The 22776-nt window shown below is 36.9% G+C and overlaps 1 protein-coding gene and 1 long non-coding RNA gene across 7 annotated transcripts in view; one reads left to right on the top strand and one right to left on the bottom strand.

Moving 5' to 3' along the window:
* The window catches only part of lrp8 (low density lipoprotein receptor-related protein 8, apolipoprotein e receptor), a 183729-nt gene that overhangs the window by 152883 nt on the left and 8070 nt on the right, over positions 1 to 22776 (bottom strand). The gene's annotated exons all lie outside the window — the stretch shown is intronic.
* LOC143706555 (uncharacterized) lies at positions 20459 to 21195 on the top strand. The gene is made up of 3 exons (XR_013192992.1): positions 20459 to 20593; positions 20743 to 20768; positions 21062 to 21195. It is a non-coding gene; the product is annotated as an uncharacterized LOC143706555 (long non-coding RNA).

Below are 22776 nucleotides of genomic sequence, written 5' to 3' on the forward strand. Positions count from 1 at the left end.
TAAGATGACCTACGCAGGTCTGGGGCGGGGCGGAACGGGTGAGTTAAATGCGTTAATAATTAAAGTCGTTATTTTTCCCCATAACTAATTAATTAAGTTAAATCAATAGCCCTAAATATAATACTATACAATAAAATATATTATATTATATTATATTATATTATATTATATTATATTATAATATAATATATTTTTCCTGAGACAAAAAAATATTATGCTTATACTAAAACTGTATATTAATAAAATATTTATAAAATATAATATTAATAAACAGTGACAGTTTTGTTAGTATATACCAATATTTTTTCTAAGAAATAATATTATCATTAAAAACCAAAAACATGTTTATAGTAGGGTATTTGCCCCCAAAAAAGTGGGGGAAAGTGTCTTATTATGATTGTTATAATGTTATTACACTTTAGAATAAATAAACAACAAAAAAATTTGAGTCAAGTTATTGACCTATCAATGTCAGAGGATGTATGATTGTTATAATGTAATTACACTTTAGAATAAATAAACAACAAAAAAATTTAAGTCAAGTTATTGACCTATCAATGTCAGAGGATGTCTGTTATATTGGAATCAAGCCTAATAATTTGCATTCTTCTCCTTTATGAATAATTCAACACTGGGCAGCTACCCAGAGTCTTGTCCTTTAACTTGACGACAGACTCCACCCAGAGCAGAAACAGCAGCCAAATGATCGGCTAATACTCTCTATCCTCCAAGAGACAAGACAGAGTATAAATGGGTAATTGGCCACTAAACACTATGGAACCGGGATTACTGGGCATTACATGTTGGACACAAGCCTTTGCTTAGTATGTGTGTGGATATGGACACAGAAATCCACAAAGCAGAATACACATAAGTGTTTGTATATATGCATCGCTGTGATGACTGTGTGATGACTGTGAAGAACTGAAGACTGTTTGACATCTCTTGCTCTTCAACTATCCTGACTGTTATATCCTTTGCTTATTAAAACCATAGTTGTGAGTCTGAATAGTAATTCTATGCTACATTCCTTTGCTGCGGTCGTCAGTGCAGCGCCGCTCGACTGAAAGCTGCAGGACATCAGGCTTGAGATGTACAAGTGCAACTCTTCGCTTTCCAATCGCACAGGATGCCACACGCACATAATCACAAGTCTCTTGAGGTGAGGAAATAGCTGATTAAACCAACTGTGTGCTGAATCTGAATGTTTCTGTCTCTTCTTCACAGTACGACAGATGGGCAAGTGAGGAAAGAAGGAAGAGAAGATTGTGTGGGCAGTGCGTGAGAAAAAGTCTCAGTACAGTTAGCCAAAAACACACGATGCAGCCAATATCGCAATGCAATGTGGTTTCTGTATATGAATTATGTTCCTTTTAATATATATTTTTTCATAAACAATAAAAAAGAGAATTATATAGGAAAATTACTATAAAGGATAAACGATTGAAAGATTACTTGCAGTAAGCATTCTTCCTGTAAAGCTCACTCTCATTTATACTGAAATTTATATTTATTCATTAAGCAGACACTTATTTAAATTGTCCTAGAGCTTGGAATAAAACAGCAGAAGGGATTAGCCCATTAGAGAAGACAATAACGGTAGTGCTACCAATGACAAATTTCAACAGATCCTATCATTATTATTATTATTTTTATTTTTAACCCATAAATAAAAATAACCAATTTGTTTTTAACTTTGCACAGTTCAGTGACATGGGAGGCATTTAGGTAATGTTACTAAATAAGTGAGCTTGAAGGTAAACATAAATGGAATGTTTATAATTGTATATAATTTTCTGAAATAAGTAAACAATTAAAGTTAGCTTGGTAATAATACTAATAATAATAATAATAATAATAATAATAATAATAATAATAACAACAACAATAACTTACAATTATTCTCACTTCAGGTAACAGACATTCAGATAATGTTCCTGAATAAGTGTACTATAAATGAAGGCAAACACACAGTACATAATCAATGATAACACGTTTAATTGGAGTGTCTATAATTGTATATAATTAACTGAAAGAAGTAAAATACTGAATGTTGCATATACAAGAAACACACACACAAAAACTTACAGCCAAGATAAATACTTACACACACACAAACTTAGAGCCAAGATAAACACACACACACACACACACACACACACACACACACACACACACACACACACACACACACACACACACACACACACACACACTAAAAATCAAACAGACGGAAAGACAGAAGGTATGGATAAGAGTAGGCTTTTCCATGTTCCAGGCATTTGCAAATACACAAACAAGAAAGTACAAAAAATATAAATATTCTCTGGTCAGGCCCAGAGCTTCTCACAAGGGTATAAACTTGGGAAATGCATGAGAATTAGAGGAGTACTCGTTCTGCAACTAATTAGTTGACTAGTAAAGCATCGCAAAATTATTTTTTCCGCAATCCTTGCCTACCAAAGGCATCAATAAAATGCTTTCCAAATGGAACTGTTGTAAGATGCCTACATGAGCCAGAGAATGTACGCTGAATGGAGATAGAACAGGTATAGTTTAGTTTAATTACAGTTATAACTTATGTTGTCATCTTGCTTTTATGACATGCTATTGCTTTTGTGTTACATAATGTATTATAATAAAGGTGAAAAGATGGACGTGACAGCGTGAGCAGACTCCCACATGTATGATTTGCCATTGGCACAAACATATATGACTAGGGTTGGGTATCGAGTACGATATTTTTTTGGCACCGACCAAATTGCCTCGATACCATCGAGTATCAAAACATCTCTTGCCATTCGGTACCAAATCTCGATACCTAAGGAGTTAATCTCGTCAACGTCAGTGAGCCATTTGATTACTTTATTAAATTTCTGTACCTGAGAACGGTTAGACCTATACCTAATGGCGCTTTTCCACTGGATGGTACGGCTCAGTACGGTTCGGCTCGGCCGGTACGGTTCGGCTCGCTTCGTTTTTCCACTGCGTGGTACGACTCGGCTCGGGGCGGCACGGCTCGGTTCGCTTTAGCTCGGTTGCTTTTCCACTGCAGTTAGTACCGCTTCAAAGTGGGTGGGATTATGACTGATCGTTATAGTTTATCCGCTCCTTGGCAACCAACAAGAGGAACGTCTGCGCTTCTCGTCCACTGACCACGATTCAGCCATTTCTTTTTTGGAAGTTTTTTTTCTTCAAGCGAGTCAAGCAAGTAGTTTTAAAACAGGTGCTACAGTGGTGGCTGTTACTGGCTATTTAAATCTAGAGGGTTTGATGTCTCGCAAATACAATGACGCTGGTAGTGACGAGTCTGTCTGTCTGACCAATCAGTGATCTACAATGCTCCACGTCACATTTTAGTATCGCTACGGTACGCTTGGAACCTCAACAGAGGTGGTACCAATTAAAACAAGCCGAAGCGAGCCATACCATACCGTACCATGCAGTGGAAAAGCGCCACAAGTGAGCCGTGCCGAGCCGAGCCGTACCGTACCATGCAGTGGAAAAGCGCCAAAGCGTGCCGTACCGAACCGAACCGTACCATGCAGTGGAAAAGCACCAAAAAAAACCTTGAAAGCAGTTTTATTGTATTTATTTGTGTTATTGCTTGAAGTTTAATTATTTGTTCTTTTTTTAACTAATGAATGTTTACTTGTTTTTAAATAATCGTTCAAATTTATATTAGTAGTTTTAGCTGTGGTATTGAAATCGGAATCGAGAATTGTTAAATTTCACTGGAACAAAATTGTGGGTGGCATTACTATATTTATTACAATACAAGGACACGGGTCAAAAACAACAAAAACAAGAACTATGTTATTCATTTATAACTTTCTTTGTGGTGGGGCCAGTGAAAATGGAATCATTGAAATCAGTGAATCAAATTGAAAATTGAGAATCGAATTGAGATCTTGTGAATCGAAATCTAATCGAATCGGGACATCTGAATGAATACCCAGCCCTAGCTGTGGATGTGTGATATTGAAGAGATGGGAGATGCTTGCACATGCAGCCATTTTGACATACTGGTTTATTTATTCTTGTTAGAGTCATAAATCCCACCAAGATGAAAATCTGCTTTTATTGTGGACAGAAAAGAAATTTGGTCACTTATCAAACCACTATCTGTGTCCCTCCCTGCACACTCAGTGCTGTACTGGCAGTGGGCATTTTCTCAACACCAGGCACTGCTGCTAACAAGCAAAAACTTTTACCACTTGTGTTCCTAAGTAAGAACATAAAACATATTTAAACCTTGATGTTTTTAATAACGCATAGTTTATTGTAAAAAAAAAAAAGAACAAAGGTTTCTGAATTAGCTTGTTGATGGTGCTAAGAAGAAATGAATACTATTCAATAATGTAGGAATAACAATTCACTATTCTGATCAAAGGTGAGTTAATAATTTTACATGGTTGTAACAAGTATTTTAAATAAATGCTGTTCTTATAAACTTTCTTTTCATCAAAACATCGTGAAAAATGTATCACAGTTTCCACAAAAATCTTAAGCAGCACAACTGTTTTCAACCTTGAGCGCACAAAATCAGCATATATTAGAATGATTTCTAAAGGATCATGTGCCACTGACAAAGAGAGTGAATTTAATAAATGCAGCACTGGTGGTGAGCATGAGGTTTTTTTTGTTTTGTTTTTTACAAATCTTAATCACCCCAAACTCTTGAATGGTAGTACTAGTGTATGTGCCATTTTTAACATATTTTAATTCACATTAGTCAATCACGTTTTTTTTAAGCTGTTGCAATAATCAACAGTATTTCTCAAAAAATGCCCCTTTCAACACTATTGGTTCTAGTACTCAAATCCTCTCTTTGCCTCTGCTTTGACTGGCTAAAGCTTGCAGTCTTTGGCAGGTGGACAGTGGGATGGGGAGAGTGTATCTGGGTCACTAGAAGCCATGCATCCCAAGTCCGCCACCAGCAAGAAGAAAGGAGTTATTTTTCTTTTTCCCTCTCGTTACTTAATCTGTCGTTATTTTCTCACACGCTCCCTTTATTGATGGGCGCATCGGTATTTTGGCCCCTTACCCCCAGAATGCATCGTAAGCTTTTACCGAAGACATGCACGGCAGGTGGAGTGGGAGGAAGTGATGAAGAGAGAGGAAAAGAAAAAAACTCATGTGGGAACAAGGCTGGAAAAACACAGCAAGCTATAAGCAAAAAGACAGATCTTCCTCTGCTTGTCACTTCCTCACAACCCTCTCCTTTCATCTCTGCCTGTAGCAGGTGTGTTATGTTGATGCGTGAGTAAGCATCATACACGCCCTGAGAGCTCTCTGTTTAAAATAGCTCTGACTGGAAAACACAAGCACACTTAAAACATTCTCCTCCAAAACGCGGCTGCACCTCCCACAAGCGACCCTGATGTATTTCCACTCCCAGCCCTCCTCCTGCACATTTGCTCCTTTCACACTCTGTTCTTTTTTTCGGTCCCTCTCATTTGTTTAAAGCCACTGATTTGTCTGTGGGAAACCGACAAGGATGAGAGAAAGAGAAAAAAAGAAGAGAAAGAAAAAGAGCAAGCGCAAAATATCACTATAATATTCATACTTTGAATATTGACACTACTGTGCGGCAAAGTGAATCAAATTATCTTCGCATTACTCTTCCATTTAAGACTCCTGTTTTAACAACCTCTCTAATCTCTTCCTCTTTCCATCTATCCTTAGTGAGTGTCTCAGAGGGCTTATTAACATCAAGTTTACAGTAGCTACAGCAAACAAACACACACCTGATATACAGTAAACAAACTCTTACACAGAAATACATTTACTGATGCAAAAGTATATATTAGAAGAAAGACTAAAAAACATGCTATTTGTATATTCACTTAAAATTCCCTAATTTAGATGACATTTAATGTGCTAAATAATTATGGTTATTTCAAATAATTCCAATAAGGTGATTAAATTGCAACAGGCCTACTGACAGCTTTTTGCAGACAAAACAACTAGAAGTAATATCTTTCCAATGAGAGTTGGTTATCTGAGGCAATATGAGCGACGGAAACCACTCATCATAGTTCAGCTTTAAGCAAATGCGCAGCAATGAGATCCAGCAACTCCTAATGTAGCGCAGTACATGCACTGCATAATGAAGTTGGATACTGCAGTTGAGTAGAAACGGCAACTATAGCATTAAACAGTATAGTGACTTTCAAGGATTTAATGGTATCTTGTAGCTGCACGATTCTGGATAATTTGAGGAACGCGATTTTTTTGTTTCAAATAGAGATCACGATTCTGACGAGAGGTTCTGACAAAATGTTAATTGCTGCAGTCTATTTAAAAATATTTAAGAAATTGTAATAAATTATTTAAAAAAATTAGTTTGGATTAATTATTCAAATACTTGTTTCATTACTGGATAAATCAGCGTTTTTGAATGAATCTCTTGAATGAATTATACCATGACAAATATATTTTTAACAGTCCTTTTCATTGAGATTCAACCGATTCATTCAAACGGCTGATTCATTCAAGTACGAAGCATTATACGGTCTTAATGAGCGAGTCATTGAATCATTCATTCAACCAATTCATTCAAAAGAGTTTATTCATTCCCCGCCGTATATGTTGCTCAGGGACGCAAAACAGTGCTGTGGCTTTGTTTGGAACTATTTATGTTGGCGAAATGAGGCAAAAACAGGCAACATTGTGTCTAAAATGTAAGTTACTTCGGGCCAGATTTACTAACAAGTTTATTTTACTAACAAATCCTCGTTTGGTGTTAAAAAACTACTGTCAGGATTTACTAAAGACACACAGTAAAAAATTTTTTAAAAAGCACTAAAAAGGCGTGGGCTGGGTTATTTTTGCGGCAAGCCTTATTGCATATGCATTTGTAGAAGTTTCCCTTTCAGACGAAAAATTTATGGTAAGAGAGTATTTAGAGAGAAAACAATAGAGAGACATGCAAGGTGATTTACTAAGGTTTGCACAAGTCAATTTACTGGTATGTGTGCAGTTAATGTGTTTATTATTCACCGCCCAAAAAAAAGCATGTCTTAAACCAGACTCTAATTTGCGTTTCTCTTGGTAGATTCCGTTGGTCATTATGGAAACGACCCGGCTGCGTCTGTGTTGTTTAATTTGCACGTTGTCAGTAGATCACGCTCATATCTTTCCACTGCCATCTGTGCTTTTTTGGTTTTGTGTTTTCACAAAAAAAATTCCTAATTTGTTTGGTAAATCTGGCCCCTAATATTAATATTTTGATCATTGAACTGTTATATAAAATCAATATCACATTTGTAATCGGCAGCGGCAACGCATATAAGAATGTTTTCTGTGATCGTACTCGTCGCATGGGTGTTTGAATCAAGATCACAATCTTTTAATTATTAAATCAAGCAGCTCTACTTGTAGGTGACTGAATTTAAATGCTCTGTACAGGCAGGAACTCTCTGAACGGTCCCATGCAAGCAACACAAAAAACGTTTATGTATTAATGTTTTAAATTGTTTTGGGATTTTCTTCAAATCATGCAATGGATGCACTGTGGTATAGGGACGTTCCGCGTGACGTCACGCTATTTGGAGCAGCCATCTTGACGGAATAGAAAATGCTATACCGCCGGTGATAATACAGGTCGTTGCGAAATATTTCTATCATGCCCAAGCGATGCTGTGCAGTTGGATGCGATCAGATACGTGATCATACAAAAGGAATATCTTTATACAGTATCCCAAAAGAAACAAAACGGAGAAACAAGTGGTTGGCGTCAATAAACAGGCAAAACGCTGATGGCGGTGTTTGGCTTCCAACTCAACACACACGGCTTTGCAGTCTTCATGTTGGATCAGGTAAGTTGTCCCCTCGAAGGCTAATGAATGATTTCTCTGAGTTCGGGATCAAATGTTATAAATTCACTGTTGCCATAGAAATCTGCAATGTTTGTGTGCAGTACCAAGCATTCAGCATAACATAAGCTTGTCTTAGCCGGACACATCAGGCTCCCAATTTTACAATATATATATATAAAATATATATATATATATATATATATATATATATATATATATATATATATATATATATATATATATATATATATATATATATATATATATAAAATCAAGCGTTTAGCTGTCGCCCTTTATGATAGAACTATAGTGCATTTTTTTTCACGGTTCTAACATCCCTAATAATAGATCCATTGCCACTGAGTAGCTGATGGATGTATTCCGTCAAAATGGCGGACACGCAGTTAGGGGTCACGTGACTGGGAGATCCCTATACAAAGTACAGAACAGGGGTTTTCAAACCTCTCCTGCAGCCTCCCCAGCAGCCATTTGGATTCCCCTGTGCAGTGCTGGATAGGCTCTAGGAACGGATTGAAAACCTGTTGACTACTAGTTGTAACTTTTCCCACCATTACACACCATGTACCATCACACCACCCAGCCCTACTTATGTGATATTCCCCACCATTATCAACACAGCCAGAGACCCTTTAGCTACTAGCTCAATATGGGGAAGAGTTGAGTTTACACACGGCAGGTGGAGTGAGATAATGAACAGGACATCCAGTCCACCATGCTTTGTGCCAGTCTATATGCGACATTCTCAATCACGGCCCATACAGACTGACTCTCTACAGTCTATAATCAATGATGAACTGAGGCAGTGTAGTTAAATAAAGGGCTCTCTGAATTCATGCCCATAAGGTCACTGCCTTTAAGAACATCATTGAGAACAATTGGAAAGTTGTTAACCAAATCGTACTGTTAAAGGGCCTTTCAATAATTTACTTTGTCTCATGACTACTGTCGCTGATGTGCTGATGTGATCCTATTTTCTCTGACGCACGTGCACGCACGCATACATTCACATAAACACACACCCAGACGTCTCAGTGTTTACCATCTGGGTGGAGATAGTAAATAGGATCAATCTCATTAGAAAAGCATTGACGGCAGAAAGCATTGACGGCAGAGATAGCAGAGCAGCCATCATGAGTTTGGCTTCCCCGGTTAGCAATTAAATAAGTGGTTTGTAAGCCTGCGCATTAATTTAATTCAGTTAGCCAACTTTGTCTCTAGATATCTCTGGGCCTCTTTTGCAGGAAGAAAGGATTACCCATCAGGCATCGCTTTGTGTGCACTACATCTCATATGATGTAGAAGCTGCTGATCCTTGACTACAACGACAGTAGGTCAATACAACAACAAATCTGAGTGAAACATCTGGTTAAAGTATCCACAGGCTCATGTGTTGAGATAGTCCACAATTCTATTTTTAAAAATAAATAAAAAAGGTAACAGCGAAAGGTAATTGTATGTCATAATTTTATCTTTAAATTTCACAATGTGACTTTATATTCTGCAATTCAAACTTTATTTCTTATAACTGTGCCTTAAATCTCACAATGTCACTTTATTTCTTATTTAAATCTCACACCTATTATTTTTTATTCAGGCTTCCATCCAATCCAGTCCCAATTACACATACCAATTGTAAGTCCATGACATTGAATCAAGTTTCAGGCTTCGCCAATCTGTATTTACTTAGTTTGCTCGAATTTGCAGCCAATTTATTGTCATATGCTTCATCACCCTCCAAACGAGAACTAAATTCACTTGGGGCCGAAGTGAATCAATCTGGTTGATAAACCTGCAATTATAGTCTTCTCTGCTGGACAGATGAAAGGGAATCTTTTAGAAGGGTTGTGAAGCTCATTTTCTAACATTAGTGTTACTTTCCAAAGAGGGCTTAACAGACATTCTGCACATATCTGCACAGAAATGAAGGCATTGCCTCTCTCCATTTCAATTGTTTTCCAAACACCATCCTTGGCTGTTGGCTCTCTTTTCATGCCCTAAACTTCCAGCTATTTTCTTGTTCTCAATCTCATTTCTGAAGTTACAAAGTAAGAGATATTTGTGGAAATTATGTATTGTAGAACTGCCAAAGGGCAATACAAGTTCAAGGTAAAATAACTAGCAAATTACACACACAAAAAACAAACAAACAAAAAAAGTGCGAAGTGAATTCACCATTCTTAGACAGTTCAGTATCTGACTGGAAGATATTGAGCAATCATTAATATTTATGAGTGCCAGAGAAGTTAAAATTAAAATAATTCATCAGGGTAACGAAGTTGAATGTTAATTACAGCAGAATCTCTCGCTGGTTTGCTAAGTCAATATCTCCACCGAAGGAAATAACAAAAAGGTAAATGTTGAATAAAATAACAATTAGTTAAGACCTCAACATTTAACCCTCTCTGTTAACAGTCACACTGCTGCAGGCTCTGAAAAAAGTGCTGAAAGATGAGGTTATGTACTCTAGTATGCAGCATTTAACACATGGAGGAAAAGATGAACACTGAAGCCTAAAGTATATCAATTTGGTTAACGAACCCGGTATTAAACAGGACCCGTTGGTGAATTATGAAAGACCGCTGTATCGATAAACTCTAACACAATCGGTTCTGCTGTCGGTATTAGAGAAATTAATAAAATACATATTTATTATTGCTATAAAGCCGTTATCTTGGAAATTTTATCTCGCCAGCCATTTCTATATACAATAATATAAAACCATTTGTCTATGATGCATTTTTGCACTACAATTCGCAGTCCAGAAGAGATAGAGAAAGATCGCTCTCACACAGAGCCACAGCGCTAATGAGTGATGATGGATGACAGAACTAAACATTCAAACGTGTGGTTAGTTACACATTAGATCTGTGATATTAATAAGGTTGGGTACCGAAACACGGAGCCAATAGGGAACCGGTATTATGTTTTAACAGTGTATGCGGTTTTGTTATCTAAAGTACCGTTTCAAGAAACGTTTGAGCATCGGAACCGTTTAAAAAATACTGAGTAGGTACTGGTATCGGATAAAACCCAACAGATACCCAACCCTAGATATTAATCTAATTTTATTTTAGATTTTAGTTTCCAATGATTATAAAAAGAAGATATTCGAGGTAAAAAGATGAAAAACTATAGCCGCATTCTGTACAGCGCAACTTCCTACCTTTCACAGCGGTGTGATGTCATTTCTCCATAAAACTCAAACTTAAAGTCAGAATCAGCACAATCGGTGATTGTTGTAAACTGCAGTCTCTACTGTTGCTAAATTGCGGAACGAGTTTGAAGATAAAAAGAGCAATTAAAAGTACAAAAATCTGTGCAAGAGATGCTGTTTCCAAGGCAGCAAGCACTCAGCAATGGTCCGCAACGAGACAAGCAAATTATACTTTGGGCTTTGTGTGCGAGTCTAAATAATCAAATATACAAATGTCAAAATGACCGTCTTGGAGATTCACTTAAACAGTTTATGTCTTAAATTGACGTAAATAGTTGGGAGAAAATATGGTGCATCAGTAGCCTTTTAGATCTTACACTTTTCTAACTTTAGTAAGTGTGTAATGTTGCTGTTTGAGCATAAACAACATCTGCAAAGTTACAATGCTCAAAGTTCAAAGCAAAGGAAGATATTTGCTTTTAAAGAAATTGTTTTTTAAGGACTACAACAAACAGCTGGTAGGGACTAGACGATATTTCTCCAGGGTTAGTGACATCACTAACACTAAAATTGACATATTCCGACCCCAGGAACACGCAGTCCATGTTGAGAAGAGTGTTGAGTCTTGTTGAGTCTGCTCATCCATCTTTTCACATGAAATACAGTAAGTAACACAAATGCAACAGCATGTCACTCTGTAGGCATCTTACAACAGTTACCACATGAGCGATTTTATAGATTATCATGACAGAATATGCTAATTGAGGATAGTTAACAAATTAACTATTAACAGCAACATAAATTCATCAACTAACCATTCAGAAACGTTCTATTTTGAATCTCTCCATCATTGTCTGACTCCAGTTTAAACATAAAAGGCAGAACAGTTTCTGACATTTTAGTGCTTGTCCGCGTGAGGTAATCAGAGCTGCAAACACACAGGCTCTTGAAGCTCCGCCCTCTGTGCCGGGAGCAGCGGCTCATTTGCATTTAAAGGGATGCACACAAAACGACGCGTCTTTACTGACCCTTAAAAAGGGGCAATTTTAACATGCTGTAAAAGATTATCTGTGGGGTATTTTGAGCTAAAACTTCACATTCACACTCTGGGGACAACAGAGACTTATTTTACATCTTGTAAAAAGGGGCATTATACCACCCCTTTAAAGTGGCAACAGTCTAATAAACCTACTGACGATTGCGCTATTAATGCAAATCAAACAACAAAAGGCAAAGAGAAAATCACTCACAACTCTTGAATTAATAACTTAAGCCAGGTGTGCCCAACCCTGCTCCTGCCATCGACTGTCCTGCACAGTTCATCTCCAACCCTAATCAAAGACACCTGAAGCCACCAATTAAGGACTTAAGGATCTGAAGCAACCAATTAAGGTCTTCAGGATCACTTGACAATTAAACGCAGGTGTGTTTGATTAGAGTTGGAGATAAACTGTGCAGGACAGTCGATCGGCAGGAGCAGGGTTGGGCACCCCTGACTTAAGCTTTATTAAGAATTAATTATCTATGATAAACTTTAGGCCATTACTTATTACATACCTGAACAGTAATGTTAGTAGACCTTCCTGAAATTAAAGCACTGTGTATATATAATTGTATCTATGTTTTATTGTATACTTATTTTTATTTTATTTTCATTTTATTTTATTTTTATGTTTTTGTATTTAGTAATGCTTATCTTGTCCTATCTTATATTTTTAAAACACAAAATGACACAAATAACATAAAAAAGCCTGCACACTGCTTCATAACAAATAGATGTTTTATTCGTTTTGTTGCTTTTTTTGCCATAGATATTTACGTTTTTAGAACAAAAAGAACAGATAAGAATATCGTTAAAGTACTCAGCCATCCGCTAGTTTGACAATTTGAAAGCTGTGCGGACACAACTGCTCGCGAGACGCGTTTCGGATGCGGAAATTTAAGTATGCCCGGGCCTTGAGACTCACCACCTGCATTTATTTGTTAATATTACAGCCATCAATTTAACAATTATATATTCAAATAATAAAATTCTCACTATCGTATACCTGTTCGCTTGTTCAACATTTTTCTCTGTAACGTTAAGGAGTTTTGATTATATGGTGTTGAATTTTTGATGATCACGTTAGCTTACTTGAGCGCAAGCAATCTTCTATCCTCTCCTGGTTTATGTAGAACTACTTCTTGGCTTGTTTTTGGATCCGAGGATGCTGTACTACTTCAGAAGATCCATAACAGCTCCAGTGAAAACATGGATTACAGGAAAAACTCGAACTTAAAAGAGTTAACTAGTTTTAATTTGACACAGCATCTTAAAAAGATGGTTTGTGTGAGACTGAAAAACAGTGAGACATAACACATAATATGTAATCTATCACATGTTTAAATAGACCAGCTAATAAAAATAAAAAAATCTAGGCATTTTATACATGAGGACTTTTCTCTTATTGATATTTGTGATTCATTGTGAATAACTTGATAGATAAATCAGCATATCATGTAAATAATTAATCAAAAAGTTTAAATCAATAGACAGCCTGTCTATTCTCTAAAGTGTAAACCCACATGGTAGCCAGATCAGTGTGCTCTCACCTCAGCAAAGATCAGACAGGGTAATCTAATTACTGAAACAGTGCAGTCTACATTACTGACTAGCTGTAGCTCTGAAGTTTGTTCTGCAGTCGTGCTGAGAGGTCGGGCTGGAGTGGACAGACCTGCTCTGCACTCATTAAAGTAGCTAAGCACCACCTGGGCTCTGCTCTGCGCTCAAATCTCATTAAAGCCGGACTTCAAAGCACTAGTTCAACCTCAAATTATTTCACCTTCATGTTGTTAGTATGTGTTATTTTGTAAAATCTCTGAGTTGCTAATTTAAATACCATAGAAATTAAAAGAGACACACATAAACAAGGTTGAGGTGATCAAGTGAGGCTAAATAATGCTTAATATATGGGTACAGGGTTATGTGACATCAACTAAGACATGAATGAACTTGCCCTATCCTCTAGTGTGATGCACATGTGATCAGAGTCCACTCCACGCACGCACACACACACACTTATATTCAAATGATCTATGTAAAGATATTGAGAAAAAAAATCTCAACAATAACTACTGTTGTTATTTGTATGTATATGTACTGCCTAAACAAATGTATTCGAACTACTTCCAATGGTTCAGAGACATCCTTATTGCGCATCAATATAACAAACAGAAATATTTATCTACACACACTTAAAAATCTCAATACATCAAAAAAATTCCCATGGATACCGGAACACAAATAAAATGTTGAACAGTCTTGAATCAATTTGGGGAAACAAACAAATTTGAAATGATTCAGGGAAATTTAGTTTTAGGAAACTTAATGGCCAGATAAAAAATGCATTTTATTGCCAATAAAATAATCACAAATATACTGTTCAATCTATAGTTCAGCCCTACTTATACTGTTACTGTTTGAAATCCTCATGTAAAGTCTGTTCCTACTCAAACTGTAGCAGTATGCTTAACTTAATAATCTTAAGGAAAGGACATGCTTCGCAGTTTACACAGATCAACAACAATGCAAGTCTTTCATTTCGGTTATGAAAGCGTTTAAATTAAAAAACAAATTTTAAAGCATTTAAAACACCAAGCTCTGCAGGTGTATTATTTAAGGCTAAACAGAAAACTTAACATATATAAACAGTATTATGCATGCAAAAACACACCAAAAAAATGTAAATGCACACACACACATATACATTATCTCTCTCTCCCTTTCTCTCACTCTCTGAAACGTATTATTACTGGTGTGGCCTGTGCTGGAGATTTGGGGCCTCACACTAATCTTGCATGTTTTACCTATTGGGGAAGTGTCAGGGTGCTTGCAGAAAGGAGGAACACTTGCACGGAAATAAAAATAAAGAAAAGGCGGAGAGGAGGTGATGGGTCCCACCATGCTGGCCAGGAGAGAGAAGCACTGAGCACAGAAGTGCTGGAGAGTCAAAGAGATAAAGAGACATTGAGGAGCTACTGGGGCCTTTGAATTTGAAAATGGGAGGATGGGCAAAGTGAGGAAGAAACACAAGGTGTAAGAAAGGGGGGAAAGGCTTTGAACAGTTTCATTAGGACCTTCTCCTCCTCAAAAGCTGAGTTTTTCATTAGAAAGTTTAATAAGGTTCCCTTTTCGTGAGTCAGTTTGTTTGACTGTCTGTTTAAGTGAATTTATTCAAATCTGATCCAAAGATTTGTTTGATGTTTATAAATAAATTGAATAAATGAATAAAGAACAAATCTTTGTTTTAATTAAAAAAATTTTTTACCTATTTTAAAGTTACAATATGCAGGATGTTTCACCACCAGGGGTCGCTAACCTCTTACAATAACAAAGGCGTATATTGATGACGTATATTCCACATTAAGCGTAAGTATGGATCTTGTCGTCAAGCTGATGGATCTTGGAGTGAATACATTGATGTTTTAACATGACTGTAGTGTGAAGCAGGGCGCGATTGCTACACGTATACCAGCGCCACACACAACGTGAGTCCCGCGTATATAAAAGAATAAGGACATTTCATCCTACCGAACTACACGCAAGTGCTGAATTAATACTCACACAGGTCAGTTTATTAGACGAATTAAACTTGAGGTAACGCAGCGCTGTTTCACTTGCGTCTCTGTCAAGTCGAAGTTAGTCGCGGACGTGGAGCTCTCGGGATCTCGAAAGATGTTGATCTTCGTTTTAGTCCTCTTTTTGTCTCAAAGTCTGCTTGCCATGGTCCATAATGTTTGAACAAAACAACAACAGCGTGAGCGTCCTGCCAGGCATAACCCAGTTGTCAACGTCTGTCACCATGGTTATTATGGCAGTACGAGCTAACCGAGGCTAACATGGATATGACGCCATTGACTGGCGACTCCTCACCCCTGCTCACACGTCCCGTTTCCTTGGTTAAAATTGCAATTCTCTCAGGATTTACAAATAGTTTGAAACATTTGGGATATTGTAAGTAATCAACTAAACAAAATATTTAACATTGGCCTAGTGGTTTTTGGATATTTCACTGCAAAAATCCTACATATTGTACCTTTAACTATATTTTTTTACTGCATTTTATTTCTTGAATTAAACATTTTCAAATTCTATACAAGTAATCAAGTTTAAAGTTGTTGAAAATACGTGTTCTTCAAATTGTAGTTTGGCAGCACTTAGTCCATTTTAAATCCGCAATAAAAACTAAATTTGACATTTTAGTGGCTTTATTTTATTTATTTTTTTACAGTGCAGAGTAAATAAGAGTAAAAACCTCAACATCATCCTTTTCTTGTCCACTACAGTAAGTTCTTATAGAAGAAGAAGTTTTATTTATATAGCGCCTTTCCAGAAGCTCAAGGTCGCTTTACATTGTACATACAATACATTTAGACACCCATATATTACAGTCACATAGGATACATAATAACATTATCCAAAATGCATGTTAAAAAGATGTTTTTAACTGGGTCTTGAAAGTAGCCACAGAAGAGCTAATGCGTAGTGTAAGAGGTAGCGAATTCCATAATTGAGGAGCATTAGTACTGAAAGACCTTCCTCCTACAGTAGACAACCGGCAATGAGGGACGGACAGTAAACCAAGTTCAGCTAATCTGAGAGACTGTGTAGGACGGTAAGGGTGGAGTAGGTAAGACAAATATTGTGGAGCAAGACCATTTAATGCTTTGAACGTTAGAAGCAGTACCTTAAAGTGGATACGTGATGCCACAGGTAGCCAGTAAAGCTCAAGTTTTATGTCCTACAAACCACTACAAACTTCCACATTTTCTAACCAGGTGGTCTGGGTGTGAGAAAGTTGAATTGTTCCCCTTCGACTAAATGACAATCAGAAAACACATTAAAGAAGATGCCATGCTGTGCCACATAAGGCAGAATATAACGCATGCATGCACACACAAACAAATCTCAGTAGGCGGCACAAAAATTTAAACACGACTAGTGAAATGCGCAACATCCTCCTAACACTCAAACCACTGACAGATCCGCAAATAGGGATGCACAACATATCAGAATATATCAGTACCATATTGTTATAATTATCAAAAAGATGTTTCTGTCGATATTGGATATTTAATTGTGAATCCTCATTTTCCATAGCCAAGAAATCTAGACGCACCCTAGCGGTAGCAAACTTTATTTTGCAGCCAGTGTCGTCAAGCAACTCCGTTGGCTTGCAAGCTGGAAAAACCAAACTCTAGTCAGGCCAATCACATCGTGTATAGAGTCGGTGGGCAGACTTAACATAATGATGGCAGTTGCGACGGTTCCGCCTGAATTCCCTGCTACTTGAAAACAAAGAAGATGGCTGTTGGTGGCCTTTCAAATTGGCTTTGGCTGCGACACCGGAAGACTTGGAGTTAAGCTTTTCTTTGAGAAAAGAACAAAGAACGGCACTGAAGTCCGTCGCTCTGACTACGTCACCTTCTTCGTTGCTCTGGTTGGTTGTAGCACTATCCTATTGCATGTTTTTTTTTATTACGTCCTATTTTTAGGTTTTAGTGTTTAATTATTTATTTCTACAAAATATTATAGAATTGTAATATCGGCCAGTTACCGGCCATAACATAAAAATAATTATTGAATCATCGGTCTCAGCTGTAGGGTCTGGACCAATCAGACACACACTAATTATTCATATTCACTATATTTAATGAATATAAAGGTCTATGAAACTCTCCCCCAAAACTAACCTCACAAATGAAGTTACTTTGTCAGCCGGGTGTCCGGTTACAGAACACTTTAAGACTGATAACAGACTTTACGACGTCAAAGGAATGTGGCCACATGCGCCACATGCTTAAGAGAGAGAGACCATCTTTAATTAAATAAACTTTGCGGTGTTACTCTGATCTATGAAGGAACATGCCTCACAGAAACTGTGATGATTTACTGTCTCGTGTACTATTAGGTATAACAACATGGTATGTTTGATTGGGGTGTATGTGGTTGAACAACCACCCAACGGTCAATATAACCTCACCTGTATCATGCTTCCTAGCAAATTAATCCTCATTTAATGACACACACTTTGATGTACATCACCTTCTCTTAGAATGCAATGTGAATTTGTTATGTCTATTTGAGCTTGAATGAACAGTCTAAGCATGCTGGGGACAAAGACCATAAATCAACTAAGAGCCGCTTCCCCTCTCGGACATGTCACCTTACTCATAGGTCCATTCAAACCTTAGGGGTTGGTTCTTTTCTCAGGGTATATCAGAGGCAGGCAACAGTGACCGCCCTCTCTTAGTTTTTCATCCAGCCGCAACACTGTTCTGGTGAGACTGGGGAGCCCCCTCCCCCTCCACGGGGGCCCCAGGGCCCAGCAGGCCTCGATTCCAACCAGATCCGGCCTCATGGAAAAGAGAGAAGACTCTCTCACAAAGAACCAAGGACAATCTCAGGAGTTTTGGAACAAAGACTCCAACCAACAACGACTCCAATCACCCATCCTTTTGACTTCCTCACTTCCAATCATGCGTTCCTGGAGAAAGAGAACTCTCAACCAACTTCCACTTGACGCTGCCGGAACCATCAACGACTTCAATTTTCAACAACTTCAAGAATTGTTCCCATTACAAATGCAAGTATTCAATTCAATGAAATGTGAAAATGAAATTCTGATGGTTCTTCTCATAGACCCTCTTCCGGTTTCCAATTTCATCCTATCACTAACCTATTTATGTATTCATGTGTGTATGTTGTTTAGTTTATTTATATTCATATAAATATCTATATTTAGTTAATAAAACTTGTACATAATATGTATTTGGTTCTGTTTTGTTTGCAATACAAGTCACTTTACGATCACGGTTTTTGCTACTGGCTCAAAGTACTGTACAGGCGAAGAAATAATTATTCTTCGGTGGCCATGGAAGATACCCTTTATTAGAATAAATTAATAATCAAAATAGTTCGTTGGAAGAACTGATTAATTGATTGTAATATTAATTCAGCCACATCAAGTTAATCCAATTAACTGACCCAAATATTTATAATTAATAATAACAAGATATTATTGATTATTAATATTTCCAAAAAGCTGAGTTCCTTACACGGCAGTCTACTCAAACAATCTAAGCAACCTGATAAAAAAGGATCTGACCATGTTTGTACAGTATGTACGAGTGTAATAATCCAATGAATGTTCCAGAGCACCACTGCAAGATTAAGTAAGGTCAAAAGAGCTCTCTCTCTGAGAGTATAAAAGTGTAGAAAAAAAAACCCAAATCTTCAAACATAATTTTCTATCCTTCAGCAAGGAGAGCAGCATAAAATATACACCAACTCTCCATGTCGTAAATACAACTGTGGAAGTCGTTTAACAACCTCATCTCAACGGAGGATCATAGCTACTTAGAGCAGATACCACTCCCTGCTGCACTGCAGTGATTTAGGACACTTTTCAGCTCAATTTCCACAGCTGACACAGTACAGAAAACATTGAGGAGAAAGGTAAGGACCCGTGTGAATAAATGACACTGAGAAAAGTCTGGCCAAGTTGTAGACAAACTCAAAAGAATTATAATCTCTGAAGCTGTGAGACCCAAAACCACACACAAACACACTGATACTGGCTTACACACATTGGAAGAATGTTTGTCAGTGCACAGATGGGTATTAGCCAAATGATTTATTCATAAAAAAACGGGTATTGAAATATTCTTCGAATTCCATTCCAGGCCAAAATTGGGAAAGTGACAAGCGAGCGAGAGCATGAATAGCATAAATGTAAATAAAGCCGAGTCAAGTTGAAATATTCTACTAATCTTGGCAGGGATTAGATAGTCAAAGACGTATGCTCTCAAGCACATGGACTGATCAAAAAGAAACTGGGATTTTGGGGGTTTGCAGTACCACACCAAACAATACATACATACATGTAAATAGACACACACTAATATATAATATATATATATATATATATATATATATATATATATATATATATATATATATATAATGTAAGTGAATTCTACTACTTTTGTAGACATATTTGAATGTGTTTAAAATTTTAATCCATTAAATTTAAAGTTTTCAGGTTTGTGTACTGACCACGCCCCTAGTAGTTAGAAAGCAAATGTTTTGGTAAAAATTTTTGGAATTTTTTTCACTGGTCCCGCTTGAATACCTGACAGGCGAATTTAGCAGACATAGTTTTGTCTGTTCATTTGTTTTTTTCTCTCTCTCTCCATCAAAATAATGTTTGTGAATAATGTAAAAAACCTTGTTTTAAACCGTTTGGGACAAAATTAGGCCCTAACGGCTAACCCTTTTCACTCGCGTGTGGAGAACACGGTCCCGCTCGATCTCCTGACGAATTCATCTGAATTTTTTCGTCTGTTTATTGTTTTGAGTTTTTATTTTATTTTTTATTGAGGGGCTGTTTGTGAGCATTAACATGCTTTAAACAGGTCGTGACATTTTCACCTGTTAACTAGGTGGTTTTCTTACTCGCCCACGGCGGTCCCATTTTAATCCCTGCATGTTCGACACAGATACAACGAGGTTTCCATCGAAGTGAGACATGACGACCACAGTTTACTAAATCTGGTGAGTGAATTTAAGCTAACGTTAGATAAAACTGTAATTTTGATACAGCCATTGTTTTAAATGGAATAAGTTGTCGTTGATTAAAATGTTATACATTAAAAAACAAATGGATGCCTTCTAACGATAAACTATCTTGTTTATTGTTGCAGATGTCAGGAAGAAATGCTTTGGAAGTGCAAGTATGTCCTGTTAACTGTGAAAAAAGATCACAGCCATTTAAACATTTTAGACTCAAACATGGAACTTATGCTAGAATTGAGCCATTTCCTTGTTTGCATCATGAATGTCTATGTACATTTAAATCATTCAATGCCTTAAAAGTTCACTTATCCCAATTTTACACCAAATCATCTGATCAATAGCCAAGTGCAGATGTACCAGTCAAGTTTAGCTGTCTGTCGTCTGGGTTTGCTGAGTATTGTCCTTTGCTGAGTATTGTTTGCTATGTTTTATTTGACCTTTATTTAGGTTTATTATGAGTTCAACAGAGTGGTGGGAAAAATCTCAGAGAACTTCTTTGATGCACTTGATCATTACTCTGCAAATCTGATGAAAATCTTCAGGAAGAAAGGCCTCGCTGACCAGCTTTTGGCTGACCTTTTACGTCAGACAAAGGTGGGTTTACTTATCTACATCAGTCTACCCCCTCTTTTCTTGTCTCTACTCTTTCCTCTGGACTTCTCTTCTTTTTCTTTCCATTCTTAAATCTCTTACTCAATTTTATTTCTGTCCTTTCCACTTTTCTTGTTTCATCTTTTTTCCTTTACCCCTCAGTTTTCTCCCTTTTCTCTCCTCTCTCCTTTCCTGTTTGTCAACTTGTGTTGCCCTGTTCTTTACTTCCCAAAATCTGATAAATTTAGGGGAAGCTCAGTAAGTTGGTTCATACATGTGAGCCTCCCTAACAAACTTAAATACCTCCAATATTTTCCAGACCACCGAGCCAACAGATGTTAGGTCCCTTTGCGTTCGTGGACTGCTGGTCATTTTTGGGGATGACCCTTCTGCATTCTTTAAGACCTACTCTGTAAGTTATTAATTTGTTTTAAATGTTACTGGTACCATTAATGAGGCCTGTCTGCTACTAATGTTCAGTATCATTTAATCAGTATCACCCAGACTTATATTTTCAGTATTTTTTAAATTTTTGAATATCTGTAATACTGGTTAATGATATGAAAAACTGAAAATATTTGTCTACAAAAGTAAAATAGGCTCAAAATAATAAATAAAAAAAATCTGCAGTTTCAAGGATTAGTTCACCCAGAAATAAAAAACCTGTCATTAATTAATCACCCTTATGTCCTACCAAACCTGTAAGACTTTTGTTCATCTTCCAAACACAAATGAAGATCTTTTTAATGAAATCTGAGGGCTTTCTGTCTGTCCCTTCAGTGACAGTCTACGCAACTACCACTTCCAATCCCTAGAAAGGTTGTAAAGACAACAATAAAGTAATCCATGTGACTCCAGTGGCATCATGGTGCTCGTGTGAATGTGCATGTGAGACATATTTTATAAATAACGTTTTTTTTCATTGATTGCTTCATACAATTTAGGTCATATGGGTTAATTTAATGAGGTCTTTACTACCTTTATGGATATTGAAAGTGATAGTTTTGCAGACTGTCAATTGAGGGACAGAATTCTCTCAGATTTCATTAAAAAGTTCTTGATTTGTGTTCTGAAGATGAATGAAAGTCTTACAGGTTTGGAATGACATGAGGGTAAGTAATTAATGACAGAATTTAAATTTTTGGGTAAGCAAACCCCTTTAAGTACAATTGAAAGTAATACCTTTCACCAATGTATTTTAAGTCGAAAGGACAATGCTACCATAAATGGATTTATACATTACAAGTATTGGTAGCAAAACTGCAGGGAATGTGGCTTGGCAGCGAACCAAAAAAGTTTGTGCACAACTGGGGCTGAAAGTGTGTAAAATATCCAGTTAACGAAGGACTCCGTTTAAGACTAGTATTGTTTTTTTACATGCAGTGTAGTTTACATTGTATGGTGATTTTCTTTTTTAGTTGGAAATGCATTTTAGGTGACATGGAATGATAATGTCTTGTCAATCTGTTTCTTTCTTAGGATGTCAATGACAAGGACTCGTACCACCAAATTCGATCTGGAATCCTCTGCCTGGATTCAGAAAGTCCACAACTAAACCCTTTCAGTGTGCA

The sequence above is a fragment of the Siphateles boraxobius genome, unplaced genomic scaffold (assembly GCF_051911475.1).
Source record: "Siphateles boraxobius isolate OS27281-9 unplaced genomic scaffold, OSU_SipBor_1 41, whole genome shotgun sequence".
Classification (NCBI taxonomy): Eukaryota; Metazoa; Chordata; class Actinopteri; order Cypriniformes; family Leuciscidae; genus Siphateles; species Siphateles boraxobius.